Below are 19,501 nucleotides of genomic sequence, written 5' to 3'. Positions count from 1 at the left end.
GTCAAGAGGTGCATAGACGAGCTCCTCAAGATTATGAGAGGCCGCCCCGCCAACTGAGACCAGGACGACCCTGGTGGTAGCGTAACATCCAGTCTGTGAGGAGGTAGCTGTTACTCCCGTTGTTGCTAATGGGAGTGGTAGCGACGTTAACAGCGGGAGTGGTAGCGACGTTAACAGCGGGAGTGGTAGCGACGTTAACAGCGGGAGTGGTAGCGACGCTACGTGTCCCGTTGTTGACAACGGGAGGGGAGGGGAGGGGGGGGGAGGGGGGGGAGTGTGTGTGTGTGTGTGTGTGTGTGTGTGTGTGTGTGTGTGTGTGTGTGTGTGTGTGTGTGTGTGTGTGTGTGTGTGTGTGTGTGTCAACCATAGCGCCTCACGCCCCCAGCCAGCGCTGTGAGGGGTCAAGCATAGTGCCTCACGCCCCCAGCCAGCGCTGTGAGGGGTCAACCATAGCGCCTCACGCCCCCAGCCAGCGTTGTGAGGGTCAAGCATAGCGCCTCACGCCCCCAGCCAGCGCTGTGAGGGGTCAACCATAGCGCCTCACGCCCCCAGCCAGCGCTGTGAGGGGTCAACCATAGCGCCTCACGCCCCCAGCCAGCGTTGTGAGGGTCAAGCATAGCGCCTCACGACCCCAGCTAGCGCTGTGAGGGGTCAACCATAGCGCCTCACGCCCCCAGCCAGCGCTGTGAGGGGTCAACCATAGCGCCTCACGCTCCCAGCCAGCGCTGTGAGGGGTCAACCATAGCGCCTCACGCCCCCAGCCAGCGCTGTGAGGGGTCAACCAAAGCGCCTCACGCCCCCAGCCAGCGCTGTGAGGGGTCAACCATAGCGCCTCATGCCCCCAGCCAGCGCTGTGAGGGGTCAACCATAGCGCCTCATGCCCCCAGCCAGCGCTGTGAGGGGTCAACCATAGCGCCTCACGCCCCCAGCCAGCGTTGTGAGGGTCAAGCATAGCGCCTCACGCCCCCAGCTAGCGCTGTGAGGGGTCAACCATAGCGCCTCACGCCCCCAGCCAGCGCTGTGAGGGGTCAACCATAGCGCCTCACGCTCCCAGCCAGCGCTGTGAGGGGTCAACCATAGCGCCTCACGCCCCCAGCCAGCGCTGTGAGGGGTCAACCAAAGCGCCTCACGCCCCCAGCCAGCGCTGTGAGGGGTCAACCATAGCGCCTCACGCCCCCAGCCAGCGCTGTGGTCAACCATACCACCTCACGCCCCTAGACAGCGCTGTGAGGGTCAACAGACAGTGAGGGGCGGGCAGCAGCTGTGGGGTGCGGGGCGGGCAGCGGCTGTAGGGTGGGGGGGGGGAGCAGCAGCAAGTGTAGGGTGGGGGGGGCAGCAGCTGTAGGGTGGGGGGAGCAGCAGCAGCTGTGGGGTGGGGGGAGCAGCAGCAGCTGTGGAGTGGGGGGAGCAGCAGCAGCTGTGGAGTGGGGGGAGCAGCAGCAGCTGTGGGGTGGGGGGAGCAGCAGCAGCTGTGGGGTGGGGGGAGCAGCAGCAGCTGTGGGGTGGGGGGAGCAGCAGCAGCTGTGGGGTGGGGGGAGCAGCAGCAGCTGTGGGGTGGGGGGAGCAGCAGCAGCTGTGGGGTGGGGGGAGCAGCAGCAGCTGTGGGGTGGGGGGAGCAGCAGCAGCTGTGGGGTGGGGGGAGCAGCAGCAGCTGTGGGGTGGGGGGAGCAGCAGCAGCTGTGGGGTGGGGGGGAGCAGCAGCAGCTGTGGGGTGGGGGGGAGCAGCAGCAGCTGTGGGGTGGGGGGGAGCAGCAGCAGCTGTGGGGTGGGGGGGAGCAGCAGCAGCTGTGGGGTGGGGGGGAGCAGCAGCAGCTGTGGGGTGGGGGGAGCAGCAGCAGCTGTGGGGTGGGGGGAGCAGCAGCAGCTGTGGGGTGGGGGGAGCAGCAGCAGCTGTGGGGTGGGGGGGAGCAGCAGCAGCTGTGGGGTGGGGGGGAGCAGCAGCAGCTGTGGGGTGGGGGGGAGCAGCAGCAGCTGTGGGGTGGGGGGGGGAGCAGCAGCAGCTGTGGGGTGGGGGGGGAGCAGCAGCAGCTGTGGGGTGGGGGGGAGCAGCAGCAGCTGTGGGGTGGGGGGGAGCAGCAGCAGCTGTGGGGTGGGGGGGAGCAGCAGCAGCTGTGGGGTGGGGGGGAGCAGCAGCAGCTGTGGGGTGGGGGGGAGCAGCAGCAGCTGTGGGGTGGGGGGGAGCAGCAGCAGCTGTGGGGTGGGGGGGAGCAGCAGCAGCTGTGGGGTGGGGGGGAGCAGCAGCAGCTGTGGGGTGGGGGGGAGCAGCAGCAGCTGTGGGGTGGGGGGGAGCAGCAGCAGCTGTGGGGTGGGGGGGAGCAGCAGCAGCTGTGGGGTGGGGGGGAGCAGCAGCAGCTGTGGGGTGGGGGGGAGCAGCAGCAGCTGTGGGGTGGGGGGAGCAGCAGCAGCTGTGGGGTGGGGGGGAGCAGCAGCAGCTGTGGGGTGGGGGGGAGCAGCAGCAGCTGTGGGGTGGGGGGAGCAGCAGCAGCTGTGGGGTGGGGGGGAGCAGCAGCAGCTGTGGGGTGGGGGGAGCAGCAGCAGCTGTGGGGTGGGGGGAGCAGCAGCAGCTGTGGGGTGGGGGGGAGCAGCAGCAGCTGTGGGGTGGGGAGGAGCAGCAGCAGCTGTGGGGTGGGGGGGAGCAGCAGGAAGTGTAGGGTGGGGGGGAGCAGCAGGAAGTGTAGGGTGGGGGGGGGGGCAGCAGCTGTGGGGTGGGGGGAGCAGCAGCAGCTGTGGGGTGGGGGGAGCAGCAGCAGCTGTGGGGTAGGGGGGAGCAGCAGCAGCTGTGGGGTGGGGGGAACAGCAGCAGCTGTGGGGTGGGGGGAGCAGCAGCAGCTGTGGGGTGGGGGGGAGCAGCAGCAGCTGTGGGGTGGGGGGGAGCAGCAGCAGCTGTGGGGTGGGGGGGAGCAGCAGCAGCTGTGGGGTGGGGGGGAGCAGCAGCAGCTGTGGGGTGGGGGGGAGCAGCAGCAGCTGTGGGGTGGGGGGAGCAGCAGCAGCTGTGGGGTGGGGGGGAGCAGCAGCAGCTGTGGGGTGGGGGGAGCAGCAGCAGCTGTGGGGTGGGGGGAGCAGCAGCAGCTGTGGGGTGGGGGGAGCAGCAGCAGCTGTGGGGTGGGGGGAGCAGCAGCAGCTGTGGGGTGGGGGGGAGCAGCAGCAGCTGTGGGGTGGGGGGAGCAGCAGCAGCTGTGGGGTGGGGATTGCAGCAGCAGCTGTGGGGGTGGGGGTGCAGCAGCAGCTGTGGGGGTGGGGGGTGCAGCAGCAGCTGTGGGGGTGGGGGGCAGCAGCTGTGGGGTGGGGAGCGCAGCAGCAGCTGTGGGGTGGGGGGCGCCGCAGCAGCTGTGGGGTGGGGGGCGGGCAGCAGCATGGATATAAATCTGACAAGTTTAGATTTAGGAAAGACCTGGGTAAATACTGTCTTGGAAACAGGATGGTTGATCTATGGAACGAATTACCGCGTAACGTAATAGAAGCAGGATCCCTTGATGGTTTCAGGCGTAGGTTAGACATGTATATGAATGAGTCTGGGTGGATATACACAGAAGCTGCCTCGAATGGGCCAATAGACCGTCTGCAGTTTCCTCAATTCTTGTGTAAACTAACAGACAGGCGGAGGTGACAAACAACAGGACGAGGGACAGGGGGTCAGAGGGCAAACAACGGTAGAGAAACAATGAGAGAGAATTCTCATGAGAATGAGGATAAACAATGAGAAAATTTAAACACGAAAGCTGGTCAACAGGGAATTTATAACGCCTGGTCAACAGGCAACGACTAGTTTTACTAGTCGTTGCTGCCACCGTTGTTGTCACCGTTGCTGCCACCGTTGCTGCCACCGTTGCTGGCACCATTGCTCAGCGCCCACCACACAACAATGTGGTGGTAGCGACACGGTCGACTGCCCCCCCCCCCCCTCCACCTGCACATTGCTGTCAGTAAGTCAAGGTTCCGGGCGCCGCGGCGACTCTTGCCGCGCCTTGCGTCCCGCGACTCATTCCCGCCTTACACAACCTCTCGTAAAGTGCCTCGCTTTACAACTGCGTCAGACGTACTCACGCCGCCCACGGCTCCCCCGCCCCCAACACGAGATGCCGCCCACCTTCCCCGCCACAGACGCCGCCCCAACACGAGATGCCGCCCACCTTCCCCGCCAGACGCCGCCCCGCCACACGCCGCCCACGACCCACAGGGCGTCACGGAAGGAAGAATTTACAAGGTGCGGTTAAACACGGGAGCCTTGAGCGTCAGGACTGTGGCCACACCAGCGGCCACACCAGGGGGGGCCACACCAGGGGGGGCCACACCAAGGGGGGGCCACACCAAGGGGGGCCTCCGCGCGCGCCATAGTTCCTGCCTATCATGCTACATGGCGACCTTGCCTACCGTTACTCTCCGTCTGGGTAAGCCATCTAATTGGCCTCACGGGAGAGCGCTTTACCTCTGGGTCTTGCCTTTCGATTTCGTTTGGATTCTACGTGTGTCCAGGAAGGATTGACTGGGCTCAAATTCTTAACTATTAAGCCTCTGTTCACCCAGTAGTAACTGGGTATGGTTGTAAACTGACTGGCGGGTTGTGTTCCAGGGAAACTAGTGGGTAAGGCTTACCGCAAGCTATGGGAAGGAAAAGCTCCCAACCTGCTGACAGCAGCTCCTGTATTCACCTGTAAAAAAAAATGCATTGAATCCGTGTATGGAGTCTGCCTCCATTTCACTATTTAGTGACTAGCTGTACCCGGCCATAGCAACCCTCCCTTGTCCCCTCGTCCTCCCCACCATTCCCCCCCTCCCCCGTCCCCTCGTCCTCCCCACCATTCCCCACTCCCTTGTGTGATGCATTCCCAAATGATCTCGTTTCCATCAGAAAAATGGAGACATCAAATGATCTGATGTTCCCATCACTGAAAAATAAGAACAGTTAAAAAACTAAAAGACAATAAAAAAAACTGTACTCATGAAATGAACGGTGTGGTAAACACAGCTCAATTCCAACACAACACAGAAAATAATTAAATCAAAGTGAAAATAAATCGAAATTCATGAAAATTCAATGTATCAATGCAATTTGAAACATTGAAATGGAATCTTAACATATTTAGTATAGTGTGTGTGTTGCTTTTACGTGCAACAGACGGCACCAAAATTAAAAAAAAAAAAAAAACATGTTTTTACCTGTCACAGGTGTGACATGTATATACTAGGTACATAAAAACATGTACGTATTTGAATGAAACGTTGTGTCAAAATTTCAAAGCCATAGGTAAAGAGGTTTCGAAGATTACCTCACATGAAAAACGCAGTTTCATGTGAGGAGTTTTTTTTGAAAAAAACTTATTTTTACCTGTCACAGACGTGACATTTATATAGTAGGTATATAAAAACACGCTCGCATGAGAATGGAATGTTGTGTCAATATTTTTGGAGAACAGCGATTTTGAACAAAGGAACATTTACATTTTTATTTATATAGTAATGGTGAGGTGCTGACAACGTGATGGTGTTTATGTAGTTATGACGGGAGGGCCAGGCGATACATGTGCGTGATACACGGTGACACGGGGCGACACGTGAAGGTGGTGGTGATACAAGGAGCCAACGACGTCCAGGAGACCGTTTTGGCGGGAGGGAGGCTGAGGTCACCCTGACTTGCTTGGCGCCCTCCAGCCACACTTCCAGGAACACACTGGTGTTTACATAACCAGGGCGCCCCCCTTCAGTGTACACTATCCTGGCCCCCTCAGTGTACACACTATCCTGGCCCCCTCAGTGTACACACTATCCTGGCCCCCTCAGTGTACACACTATCCTGGCCCCTCAGTGTACACACTATCCTGGCCCCTTCAGTGTACACACTATCCTGGCCCCTTCAGTGTACACACTATCCTGGCCCCTTCAGTGTACACACTATCCTGGCCCCTTCAGTGTACACACTATCCTGGCCCCTTCAGTGTACACACTATCCTGGCCCCTTCAGTGTACACACTATCCTGGCCCCTTCAGTGTACACACTATCCTGGCCCCTTCAGTGTACACACTATCCTGGCCCCTTCAGTGTACACACTATCCTGGCCCCTTCAGTGTACACACTATCCTGGCCCCTTCAGTGTACACACTATCCTGGCCCCTTCAGTGTACACACTATCCTGGCCCCTTCAGTGTACACACTATCCTGGCCCCTTCAGTGTACACACTATCCTGGCCCCTTCAGTGTACACACTATCCTGGCCCCTTCAGTGTACACACTATCCTGGCCCCTTCAGTGTACACACTATCCTGGCCCCTTCAGTGTACACACTATCCTGGCCCCTTCAGTGTACACACTATCCTGGCCCCTTCAGTGTACACACTATCCTGGCCCCTTCAGTGTACACACTATCCTGGCCCCTTCAGTGTACACACTATCCTGGCCCCTTCAGTGTACACACTATCCTGGCCCCTTCAGTGTACACACTATCCTGGCCCCTTCAGTGTACACACTATCCTGGCCCCTTCAGTGTACACACTATCCTGGCCCCTTCAGTGTACACACTATCCTGGCCCCTTCAGTGTACACACTATCCTGGCCCCTTCAGTGTACACACTATCCTGGCCCCTTCAGTGTACACACTATCCTGGCCCCTCAGTGTACACACTATCCTGGCCCCTCAGTGTACACACTACCCTGGCCCCTCAGTGTACACACTATCCTGGCCCCTCAGTGTACACACTACCCTGGCCCCTCAGTGTACACACTACCCTGGCCCCTCAGTGTACACACTATCCTGGCCCCTCAGTGTACACACTATCCTGGCCCCCTCATTGTACACACTATCCTGGCCCCCTCATTGTACACACTATCCTGGCCCCTCAGTGTACACACTATCCTGGCCCCTCAGTGTACACACTATCCTGGCCCCTCAGTGTACACACTAGCCTCACCCCGGCCTCCGTCAACACAACAGGACTACATCATACTAACCGTAAAGAGAGACTCATCTACTATGAACGGGAAGACCAAGAGGCGGCAGAGATTTAATTTAACTTTTCGAGACCATTAAGCGTTATGGGACAACTTTATAGTTTCTTGAATTTGTTAATGATTTAAAAATTACATTTAAAATTGCAAAAACATTTTCACTTTAACTAAGCAAAATTCTTTGATCGTATAGTGAAAATTTGGAGCAGCTTAACAAAATTAAATACTTTTCCAAGTGTATACCTTCCTGTGTATACTTTCTCATGTATACCTTCCCGTGTATACTTTCTCATGTATACTTTCCCATGTATACCTTCTCATGTATACTTTCCCATGTATACCTTCCCGTGTATACTTTCTCATGTATACCTTCCCGTGTATACTTTCTCATGTATACCTTCCCGTGTATACTTTCTCATGTATACCTTCCCGTGTATACTTTCTCATGTATACCTCCCCGTGTATACTTTCTCATGTATACCTCCCCGTGTATACTTTCTCATGTATACCTCCCCGTGTATACTTTCTCATGTATACCTCCCCGTGTATACTTTCTCATGTATACCTCCCCGTGTATACTTTCTCATGTATACCTCCCCGTGTATACTTTCTCATGTATACCTCCCCGTGTATACTTTCTCATGTATACCTTCCTTGGTATACTTTCTCATGTATACCTTCCTTGGTATACTTTCTCATGTATACCTTCCCGTGTATACTTTCTCATGTATACCTTCCTGTGTATACTTTATCATGTATACCTTCCTGGGTATACTTTCTCATGTATAGGTTTAAACTCTGTACCCAAAATTGTTCCATGATTAACGTAACAAACAGCCTAGTTAGGACCTAATTGTCAATTCCTGCTTTAATTCCTTTGTGGCGGCTGACAGCTGAGTGGACAGCGCTTCGGATTCGTAGTCCTGAGGTTCCGGGTTCGATCCCCGGTGGAGGCGGAGACAAATGGATAAAATGTTTCTTTCACCCCTGATGTTCCTGTTACCTAGCAGTAAATAGGTACCTGGGAGTTAGACAGCTGCTACGGCTGCTTCCTGGGGGATGTGTAACAAAAAGGAGGCCAGTGGCCAGATTCAGGAAGCAGTTACGCAAGCACTTACGAACCTGTGCATCTTTTCTCTATCTTTGGCGGCTTTGTTTACAATTATTAAACAGTTAATGAGCTCCGAAGCACCAGGAGGCTGTTTATAGCAATAACAACAGTTAATTGGGAAGTTTTCATGCTTGTAAACTGTTTAATAAATGTAACCAAAGCCGTCAAAGATCGAGGAAAGATGTACACGTTCGTAAGTACTTGCCTAACTGCTTCGTGAATCTGGCTCCTGGTCGAGCAGCTCCGAAATCCTCTCCAGGGGCCAGATTCACGAAAGCACTTACGCAAGTACTTACGAACGTGTACATCTTTCCTCAATCTTTGACGGCTTTGGTTACATTTATTAAACAGTTTACAATCATGAAAACTTCCCAATTAACTGTTGTTATTGTTATAAACAGCCTCCTGGTGCTTCGGAGCTCATTAACTGTTTAATAATTGGAAATAAAGCCGCCAAAGATTGAGAAAAGATGTGTAGGTTCGTAAGTGCTTTCGTGAATCTGAGGCCAGATCACCTCAACAAGCGGAGGTAACCGTTGCGGGCTCCGCGGACCCTTCACACACCCGGGAAGAAAATAGAAGTTTACATTCTAGAGTGGTGCCGGGTACGTCCCAGGACTCTTAAGATGACGGCTCCAGGCGGAGAACCCGCGGCTCTGGCGGCCGTCTGCACATGACGTCACACAAATCATACTCTAGGAAACATTTTTCACAATGAGCCACGAACGCTACGCAGCATAATCCAGTGTTGTGTGGCGCGTATTATATGTTGTACCCGCCTGTACCCACTCGTCTCTCCATACCCCCTCCTCCCATACCCCCCCTCACCTCTCCACCTTCCCCCTCTCGCCAACATTTTATCTCTAAAATACTGTAAATTAATTAATCATGTTTTCACATAAACCATGAAAATGCATGACCAGTATGCAGCAGAGTACCAACACTTCGTGGATAACAATTCCAGAGTTATTTAAGTCTTCTGGAAAATCAAAGGAAGGAGGGGGGCCTTATAGATGCCGATATTTCTTAAAACATGACACTTGGGCCCACTCCGTGACACACATCGTTCAAGTTGGACAAGGTTTGCGTCAAAGTCATAGGTTTCGGAGATTTCCTCACATGAAAAAAGCATATTTTTACCTGTCACAGACGTGACATTTATATACTACGTATATAAAAATATACATAGTATATATACTATGTATATATACATAGTATATATATAAATATATATATATATTTTTTATATACTAGGTATATAAAAAACACGCTCGTATAAGAATGGCTTACATAGCATGGGTAGACATTCCATTATATACTGATGGATTTTGCATTTTTGTATGCCTGGGCGTCTCTTGTTTGAGTGTTTAAACTGTCGGTGTAATTAAACCTTGCATAGATCAACATTAACCTTTGAAGGGACCATGCCATTACAAGCCATTGTGTTGTCAAACGTGTGTGAGGCTGGAGGGTTGAATACATTCTTGGTGAGTGCTTTCATTACACGTGTAAAGTGCACTTCATGGTGGTGAGGGTAATATGTCAACCGGAACCAGAAATATGACAAGAAACTCAAGAATTGTGTAACTGTTTATGCATTGGTTGTGGGTAACATTACACTCCTTGGCTGGTCTAGTGTACGACCTCTCACCACACCAATACGTGAGCACGCACGTACACACACGCGCAAGCACGTACACACGCGCAAGCACGTACACACGCGCAAGCACGTACACACGCACGCAAGCACGTACACACGCAAGCACGTACACACACACACGCAAGCACGTACACACACACACGCAAGCACGTACACACACACACGCAAGCACGTACACACACACACGCAAGCACGTACACACACACGCAAGCACGTACACACACACACACGCAAGCACGTACACACACACACACTAACATGTGTTGAAGGTAAGCAACCAGCTTGAACTGAATAGGCAGAGAAGTATTACTTCCTCTGCCACACTTCAAGCCTGCAGACCCAACCACTTGGGCTGGACGGTAAGAGCGACGGTCTCGCTTCATGCAGGTCGGCGTTCAATCCCCGACCGTCCACAAGTGGTTGGGGCACCATTCCTTCCACCTCGTCCCATCCCAAATCCATATCCCGACTCCTTCCCAGTGTTATATAGTCGTAATGGCTTGGCACTTTCCACTGATAATTCCCACCTGGTGTGTAGGTACCATTACCATTGTACCAAGGTACCATTGACACCTTTCCCTCCCTCCCTCCCCCCCCTCCCTCTGTCCCCATAGGTACAACACATTTCCTCCCGTGCGCAGTTCGAGGTTCTTTCTGCCACTATGTCCTCAGTGGCTTCCTGTTAAGAGTTCATTCTCCAGTTGACACACTGTACCCTGTAAGAGGGTCGTGTATCCTGGTGTCTTGTGTGGGGCTGCCCGTCTCTGGCACCTCAGGGTAAGGACACATCGCGCCGAGGTGTTCAGACCTTTCTGCGCCCCAACCCCCAAGTTCCCATCAGCCCCCTTCCCCAGCATGGCCCTTCCTTCACCAGCATGGCCCCCTTCTTCACCAGCATGGCCCCCTCCTTCACCAGCATGGCCCCCTCCCTTCACCAGCATGGCCCCCCCTTCACCAGCATGGCCCCCTTCTTCCCCAGCATGGCCCCCCTCCCTTCACCACCATGGCACCCCTCCCTTCACCACCATGGCCCCCCTCCCTTCACCACCATGGCCCCCCTCCCTTCACCACCATGGCCCCCTCCCTTCACCACCATGGCCCCCCTCCCTTCACCACCATGGCCCCCTCCCTTCACCACCATGGCCCCCCTCCCTTCACCACCATGGCCCCCTCCCTTCACCACCATGGCCCCCCTCCCTTCACCAGCATGGCCCCCTCCCTTCACCACCATGGCCCCCTCCCTTCACCACCATGGCCCCCCTCCCTTCACCAGCATGGCCCCCTCCCTTCACCACCATGGCCCTGAGACTGCCGTCCGTCACTCTCCGTCACTCTGAGTGGAGGCTACAACACACACGTCACCATTAGCGAGGAACAATAGCGCGCTCAAGTTCAGTCTACGAAAGGTAACCTGGCCTCCCCCTCCCCCCCCCCCCAAGGCGCGACACGCGGAAATAACGAAGCTTTGAGCGGTTGAAGTAAATATTGCATGCATGACGGGGGCGAGTGTTGCAATGAAAGTTTGTCCAGTGTTGCCCCCGTGCAATGTATACTAAGGTAAACTGTGCCTCGTGGTAGCAACATTCACCCCAACACACACCCTTGGACGGTAGAGCGACGGTCTTGCGTCATATGCACGTCGGCGTTCAATTCCCCCGACCGTCCACCAAGACTTGTACCCAAGATTGACCATGTAATGTATCAATTATATAATGTATGTGATGTAACTATATAACCTGAGCTTGTAAAAGCACCTTCATCACCTTCAGTGATTACGTATTTAATTGCACACTAGTTTCTCTGTCAGCTATCTCACTCTGTCAGAGTAAAAGAGAAATGTATGTGAATGCATGTGTATATATGTATATGTACGTATATGCGTGTGTGTATGTATATGTATGTGTATAAAGAACATATGGAAGGTGATCAGAATTGCATTTCACCTTTGTAAATGCACATTAATGACACATCGAACACTTTATGTAGGACATACGTAAATCTGTGTATCTATGTATTTACGTACGTAGGTTAGTTTAGCATTTTAAAAAACACCGAATCACCTTCTGTGGTTGATTGTTCAATAAATCCCTGAACTATATGTTTAACAGATCTCTAACCCTGTCCATGGAGGACAGAAGAAAATGTATATATGCTGGTTAGCATTGTAAATGTGTGGCCACGTCTGTGGTAGAAAATAAAAAAAAAAGTAATTGGGCACCATTCCTTCCCCCCGTCCCATCCCAAATCCATAGCCTGACCCTTTTCAAGTGTTATAAAGTCGTAATAAAGGCTTGACGCCCTCCTGATAGTTCCCTTCCCTCCCCCCACACCTGCAGGAATGGTCAACACTCATAGTGTGAGTGTGTAATAGCGGGTGTGTGTATATACAAGACGTATCGTGCGTGTGTGTACATATATACCAGAACTAATCGCACGCCGATGTATCCATTGTTGATCATTGAACGTTTTATGAATAATTTACAACACCGCCGGGCGCCCCGGACCAGGTCACCAGCAGGAGCCGGGCGCCCCGGACCCGGTCACCAGCAGGAGCCGGGCGCCCCGGACCCGGTCACCAGCAGGAGCCGGGCGCCCCGGACCCGGTCACCAGCAGGAGCCGGGCGCCCCGGACCCGGTCACCAGCAGGAGGCTCACCGCCGGGCGTCCTGGTCCAGGTCACCAGCAGGAGGCTCACCGCCGGGCGTCCTGGTCCAGGTCACCAGCAGGAGGCTCACCGCCGGGCGTCCTGGACCAGGTCACCAGCAGGAGGCTCACCACTGGGCGTCCTGGTCCAGGTCACCAGCAGGAGGCTCACCGCCGGGCGTCCTGGACCAGGTCACCAGCAGGAGGCTCACCGCCGGGCGTCCTGGACCAGGTCACCAGCAGGAGGCTCACCACTGGGCGTCCTGGTCCAGGTCACCAGCAGGAGGCTCACCGCCGGGCGTCCTGGACCAGGTCACCAGCAGGAGGCTCACCACTGGGCGTCCTGGTCCAGGTCACCAGCAGGAGGGTCACCGCCAGGCGCCCTGGTCCAGGTCACCAGCAGGAGGCTCACCGCCGGGCGTCCTGGACCAGGTCACCAGCAGGAGGCTCACCACTGGGCGTCCTGGTCCAGGTCACCAGCAGGAGGCTCACCGCCAGGCGTCCTGGTCCAGGTCACCAGCAGGAGGGTCACCGCCAAGCGTCCTGGTCCAGGTCACCAGCAGGAGGGTCACCGCCAGGCGCCCTGGTCCAGGTCACCAGCAGGAGGGTCACCGCCAGGCGCCCTGGTCCAGGTCACCAGCAGGAGGGTCACCGCCAGGCGTCCTGGTCCAGGTCACCAGCAGGAGGGTCACCGCCAGGCGTCCTGGTCCAGGTCACCAGCAGGAGGGTCACCGCCAGGCGTCCTGGTCCAGGTCACCAGCAGGAGGGTCACCGCCAGGCGCCCTGGTCCAGGTCACCAGCAGGAGGGTCACCGCCAGGCGTCCTGGACCAGGTCACCAGCAGGAGGGTCACCGCCAGGCGTCCTGGTCCAGGTCACCAGCAGGAGGGTCACCGCCAGGCGTCCTGGACCAGGTCACCAGCAGGAGCCAGGCGCCCCGGCACACACACTGTTTGCAGAAACTTTCACGGCGGCAGGACGGTAGGGACCGCGGGCCGGCGTGTGGTCACTGAGGTTAGAGTGATGCAGCACATACGTGATAATGCGCTCCTCTCTCTTCTCTTGTTTGTCCAGAAGTGTTTACCTCAGCTCGGTCTCCACGCCGCCAACCTGCTCCTCTCAGACAACCACTTGTTTACCTTCCCTCCTAAGCCAAGATGTGTACATCAAGAGCCAATGAACCAAAGACCATCGCCACCATTTCCATAATTGGGGTCCAGCGGCAGCATTTCACCTTTACGTAACTTAGTGGGACTTTTCATTAACAAAATTTAACATGTGTATAGTCAAGTGTGACTTACCTCCATATATGAGGAAAAAGAGGACCTTAATCGCAACAAATTCTTTTGTTACGAGGTCGACCCAAAAGCGCTTCATCCATGCTGGGGTGTTCATGGCGGTGACTGGGCCCTAAGTTGGCGGTGACCGGGCCCTAAGTTGGCGGTGACTGGGCCCTAAGTTGGCGGTGACTGGGCCCAAAGTTGGCAGTGACTGGGCCGTAAGTTGGCGGGCGGTAAACCGGGCCTTAAGTTGGTGGTGACCGGGCCCTGTGCTGGTGGTGGCCGGGGGCCCTGCCGTGACTCCCTCAATACCTGGAAGATAAAGTACGGTGATCAAGTCTAGGAAGATTCGATAAAAACAGGGCGAGCTGTTTCAAGCAGAAAATGGAAAATAATGTTTCTAACCCCCCCCCCCCCTCCCCTCCCCCACTTTGGCCAGTACAAAGACGGCCTTGCTTTTTACAAGTCGCCGTTCAATCCCCGATGATATAAGTGGTTGGTCACATTCCTTGCCAACGTCGTCATGTCCTGCGCCTTTTCCCCATATCCCTACCAAGAGCCGTGTCGTCACTCTGGCTTAGCGACACACTTAGCTTAGTTACATATCTTGCGTAAGAAACGCAACTACCTGGATGAAGACAAAGATTATTACAAAAATTCAATACGGCAAGTGAAGCAGGCCAAATAGATAACCATTATTAGAAAAGTATGAAAATTAGGTAGAGAGAACTATTCCGTAATGATTATAAATGGCTGACTATCGCGACACTAATACTAGCAAGTGGTACTGGGCGAGGCTTGGGGGACCAGCAGCACGAGACCCGCCCTCACCCTCTGCTCCACTATGGTACGGGGGAGAATGGGAAGGGAGAATGGGAGGGGAGAGAGAATGGGAGGGGAGGCGACACGGAGGGAGACAGGGCCCCCGAGCACCACTCAGGTACCCAATCAATAAGAGAATGTCCGTGTCCAAGGTGGGAGGCCAGACGCTTAGGGCTAGACTTGCTCAACTCTGCAGGGTGGGGTAAGGAATAATCTGGGGTATGGGACGGAAATAGGCTGCCCAGGGTTAGTCCTACTAGTCCTATCAAGAGGGAGGAAGGCCTAATAATGAAACCCCCCACAAAATTAATGAAAATTGACCAACTGAGTCCCTAGGTGAGTCTAAATGTAAGTGAATTCGCTTTCACTTTAATGGAAATTTGTCTGTTCGGTTTCTCCTGATAATACCTTACCTTCTGTCTGATCGAGGTGGGAGGCCAAATGGGGAAGAGGGGAAGAAGGCAAAAAAGAGGGACGATAAGGGGAGAAGAGAGAAAATGGAAAAGAAAATGGGCAGGAAAGGAAGAGGAGAATGGGAGAGGAAAGACGGTGGAAATAAGATATGAAAATCACATAAAATAACGTTATATGAAAGATATTAGAATAAAGTAGAGGAGTGAGAGTGGGGGAAACGACCCCCCAAACCCCCTTCAAGGAGTCATTCGATATGAAATGTGCTCCTAAATGTCCGTAGAGTTTAACATTAAGTGTTAGCGATGGAGATTTTTTAGCATCAGCTTTGTGACACTGTACTCCCCTTCATACAGTCCAGGGCAGCTGCACAAATTCAGGTGTACCTAAATGTGTTATTAAAAAAAAAGGATTCAGATACTGACATGCAAAACGAAGGTTTAGAAGAGAGCTTGGCGTTCTGGGCACAACCTACTGATTACAGTGATGGCCAAGTGGTTACAGTGATAGAGAGATGTGGGGAGAGTATATTTCGCGTGGAGACGGGAAGTGTGAAGTAGAGAAGAGTGTGAAGATGGTTACAGTGATGGAGTGAGAGATGGGAGGGAGTGGGGTGGCTGTGTGCGGGTATGTACTCACCTAGTTGTGCTTGCGGGGGTTGAGCTCTGCTCTTTCGGCCCGCCTCTCAACTCTCAATCAACTGTTTCTACTACTACTACTACTACTATTTTTTTCTCCTTGCACCACACACACACACACACACACACACATAGGAAGCAGCCCGTGACAGCTGACTCCCAGGTACCTATTTACTGATAGGTAACAGAGGCATAGGTTGAAAGAAACTCTGCCCATCGTTTCTCGCCGGCGCCCGGGATCGAACCCAGGACCATAGGATCACGTGTCCAGCGATAGTCGTGCGTGCGTGCGTGCGTGCGCGTGTGTGTGTGTGTGTGTGTGTGTGTGTGTGTGTGTGTGTGTGTGTGTGTGTGTGTGTGTGTGTGTGTGTGTGTGTGTGTGTGTGTGTGTGTGTGCGCGCGCGCGCGTGCGTGTGTGTGCGCGCGTGCGTGTGCGTGTGCGTGTGCGTGTGTGCGTGTGTACACGTGCGTGTGTGCGTGTGCGTGCGTGTGTGTACACGTGCGTGTGTGTACACGTGCGTGTGTGTACACGTGCGTGTGTGTAATAATAGTAGTAACATATGTGGTAATATCGTGAGGAACCTTCGCCCCGGGGAGGGGAGGGGGGAGGCCGCGCAGGTGTGGAGGAGAGTTCTAGCCACAGGGGAGACCCGGGCCATGCCGGGTATACCATCTAGTATACTATAAGAGTGTACACATACCGTGGCGTGGTTTCAAAGGTAGTGACAATTTGTATTACTCCAACCATCCTCCTGTTTAGACTAGAATTTTGTAACAAGGTGCACCACAGTACCAAGAGTGACGTTCTAAGCCATTACATAGTACAACTTTGTACTATTCATATGCAGGCGATGAGTCACAATAACGTGGCTAAAGTATGTTGACTAGACCACACACTAGAAGGTGAAGGGACGACAACGTTTCGGTCCGTCCTGGACCATTCTCAAGTCGATTGTGATTCAATCGACTTGATAATAGTCCAGGGCAATCAGGACAATCGACATGAGAATGGTCCAGGACGGACCGAAACGTCGTCGTCCCTTCACCTTCTACTGTGTGGTCTGGTCAACTTTGTACTATTCACTTTATAATCGGGAAAATGAAGCTAAATAAACTTAAATATTCCTAGGCCTAGTGTAGCACACATATGTACTATATTAGGCCTCGGATATCATGTATTAGGCCTAGGAAGGTTAGGCTAGTTTGTCTTTGCAACAAAAGCAAAAAATAATTTTCCGGTTTGTCCAACTCAATAGTGCCGATTTCTACTTTAATTTGGTTGTAGGTGGGTATATATACTATGGTGGTCATGGTTACTATAGTACTACCACAACAGGAGGCTGGGCTGTGTTAATGGTCTGGGTGGTGGAGTTCAACCAGTCTTCAGGCAAGCCTAGTCCGCGCGGCACTCCACATCAGAGACCAATTCAGGAAATATTAACGTACTGAATTCGAAATCCTATTTTCTCAAACCTAAATACCATTATATATTACATATATTTAGGGCTCTGAGTATGGTGTAGTGGATACAAGTGCGTACCTGCCATCTTCATGGCCAGGGTTCAAGTCTCCTGGTGGGTGTGGTTGTCTAAAGTTATATATTAAAATGTTATTTATATTTAGGCTCGGGGTAGGTGTTCAAGTTCTGTTGCCTTTTCACCGAGTAGAATTGCGGTGCAATTCGAACGGAACGGGAACTATTAGAAAGAACCAAGCCAGTACGATTATTTAACACTTGGAAGGGGGTCAGGATAAGGCTTAGGGATGGGACGGGTGGAAGGAATGGTGCCAAACCACTTTGACAGTCGGGGATTAAACGCCGACCTGCATGAAGCGAGACCGTCGCTCTACCGTCCAGCCCAAATACTTGGGCACCATTCCTTCCCCAATCCCAAAGTCTTATCTTAATATCTACCAAGTGGTATATAGCATTAATGCTTCGCTATACAGACTAAGTTAGAGCCCCGCTCCTCTGCCAGGTAAGTCCACTACGGGCTCACCATAGCCCGTGCTACTTGGAACTTTCTGTTCCCAGTAGCTGCATCTAAAAACAACAACAGTTATACAGAGAGAAACATTGCTACAGAAAGGTTCAAACTTCATGAATTATGATTCGTGTGTTAAGTATGTTATGCAGCAACCCATCCTCAGTATTGACAGTACGGTTTAATACTAAATGAAAATTAGAACAATTCCTGATGGCTATGAATAGTACATAATTCCACTTGTGCTGTTACATTTACCTCCCCATATTTGGACGACTGGCTGGTTTTACTCCTTAGCAGAGTTAAGTGGCTGGATTACCCCCAACCTGTCGTCCTCTGACAATACTCGTCTTACCAGCGGTCAACCTCAAACACGCCTACGTCAATGGGGAGCCGGTCGGCCGAGCGGACAGCACGCTGGACTTATGATCCTGTGGTCCCGGGTTCGATCCCAGGCGCCGGCGAGAAACAATGGGCAGAGTTTCTTTCACTCTATGCCCCTGTTACCTAGCAGTAAAATAGGTACCTGGGTGTTAGTCAGCTGTCACGGGCTGCTTCCTGGGGGTGGAGGCCTGGTCGAGGACCGGGCCGCGGGGACACTAAAAAGCCCCGAAATCATCTCAAGATAACCTCAAGATGGCTGCATGAACGGACTTTGGCCTTTGTTGATGAGTACGGGCTGCACAACTAATGGTTGTGTACTTGTCTCCAGCAGTGCTTGGCTCACCACCACTACTCAAATCACACCTCATTAAATCCTTGAGCCACATTCAGCAAACACCAACTGTGGAGTTTTGCTTCACCCTCACTGCAATGACATGCCACAAACACCACTACTTTCAATGGCTAACGGCGTAACAATTTTCAGTTTCAGTTGATCGTATATAAGACCAATACTTACAGGCCCGGGGCCAGATTCACGAAAGCAGTTACGCAAGCACTTACGAACGTGTACATCTTTCCTCAATCTTTGACGGCTTTGGTTACATTTATTAAAACAGTTTACAAGCATGAAAACTTCCCATTCAACTGATGCTATTGTTATAAACAGCCTCCTGGTGCTTCGGAGCTCATTAACTGTTTAATAATTGGAAACAAAGCCGCCAAAAATTGAGAAAAGATGTTCAGGTTCGTAAGTGTTTGCGTAAGTGCTTTCGTGAATCTGGCCCCTGGTGTACACTAGGTTGTGTAAGGGTCCTGCCTGTTGAGCGGTCCTGTCGCTAGGCTTCACCTGGGCCAGATTCGCAATGGTCGTGGGAATGTAATCAATGTGATGGACGCACTCTAAAGGACTTCTCAATGAGTCCATCAAAATTTGTATAGACTGAAAGCTTAAGGATGTTGGAACTTTGAACTGTATCTGTGCTGAGGGCACCTGGGATGAATGACAGTATTTCAAGATGGTTTAAAATTGTATTTGCATAAAACTATGTCTAGTTACAAAGCGTACATACGTATGCAGCCGATGAGTCACAATAACGTGGCTGAAGTATGTTGACCAATCGACACACTAGAAAATGAAGGGACGACGACGTTTCGGTCCGTCCTGGACCATTCTCAAGTCGATTGTGAGTCGACATTCTCAAGTCGACCATTCTCACAATCGACTTGAGAATGGTCCAGGACGGACCGAAAAGTCGTCGTCCCTTCATTCTCTAGTGTGTGGATTGGTCAACGTACATACATATGCCTAGGGTACTTACTTTACTTTAAAATGGTGTTATCGAACCTAATATGACGTGAGAGAGACACTCAGTGGCGGTGTGAATGCTGGAGAGGACGGTCAGCACAGACAAGACTAAGGAGGCCTGGCTAGCCTCTCCCTGTCGGCTGTCACCCGCAATCATAAGGCCACACGACCAAGTCACCAATACCAGTACAGTACATGTTTACAGTGAACACAGGGCTTCGAAGAATCGAAGGAACCCCCAATTAGGGTTCAATGTAGTTAATAGGAGTTAATATACTCCTATTAACTACATTGAACTCATTAAACGGAGCATTTTTGTAGTT

General features: G+C 52.9%; 1 pseudogene; it reads right to left on the bottom strand.

Moving 5' to 3' along the window:
• The window catches only part of LOC138359605 (major facilitator superfamily domain-containing protein 6-A-like), a 92,960-nt pseudogene that overhangs the window by 69,310 nt on the left and 4,149 nt on the right, over positions 1–19,501 (bottom strand).

Source organism: Procambarus clarkii, chromosome 92 (genome assembly GCF_040958095.1).
Source record: "Procambarus clarkii isolate CNS0578487 chromosome 92, FALCON_Pclarkii_2.0, whole genome shotgun sequence".
Taxonomy (NCBI): Eukaryota; Metazoa; Arthropoda; class Malacostraca; order Decapoda; family Cambaridae; genus Procambarus; species Procambarus clarkii.
Note: the sequence above shows the minus strand (reverse complement) of the source record. Positions and strands in the feature narration are given on the sequence as shown.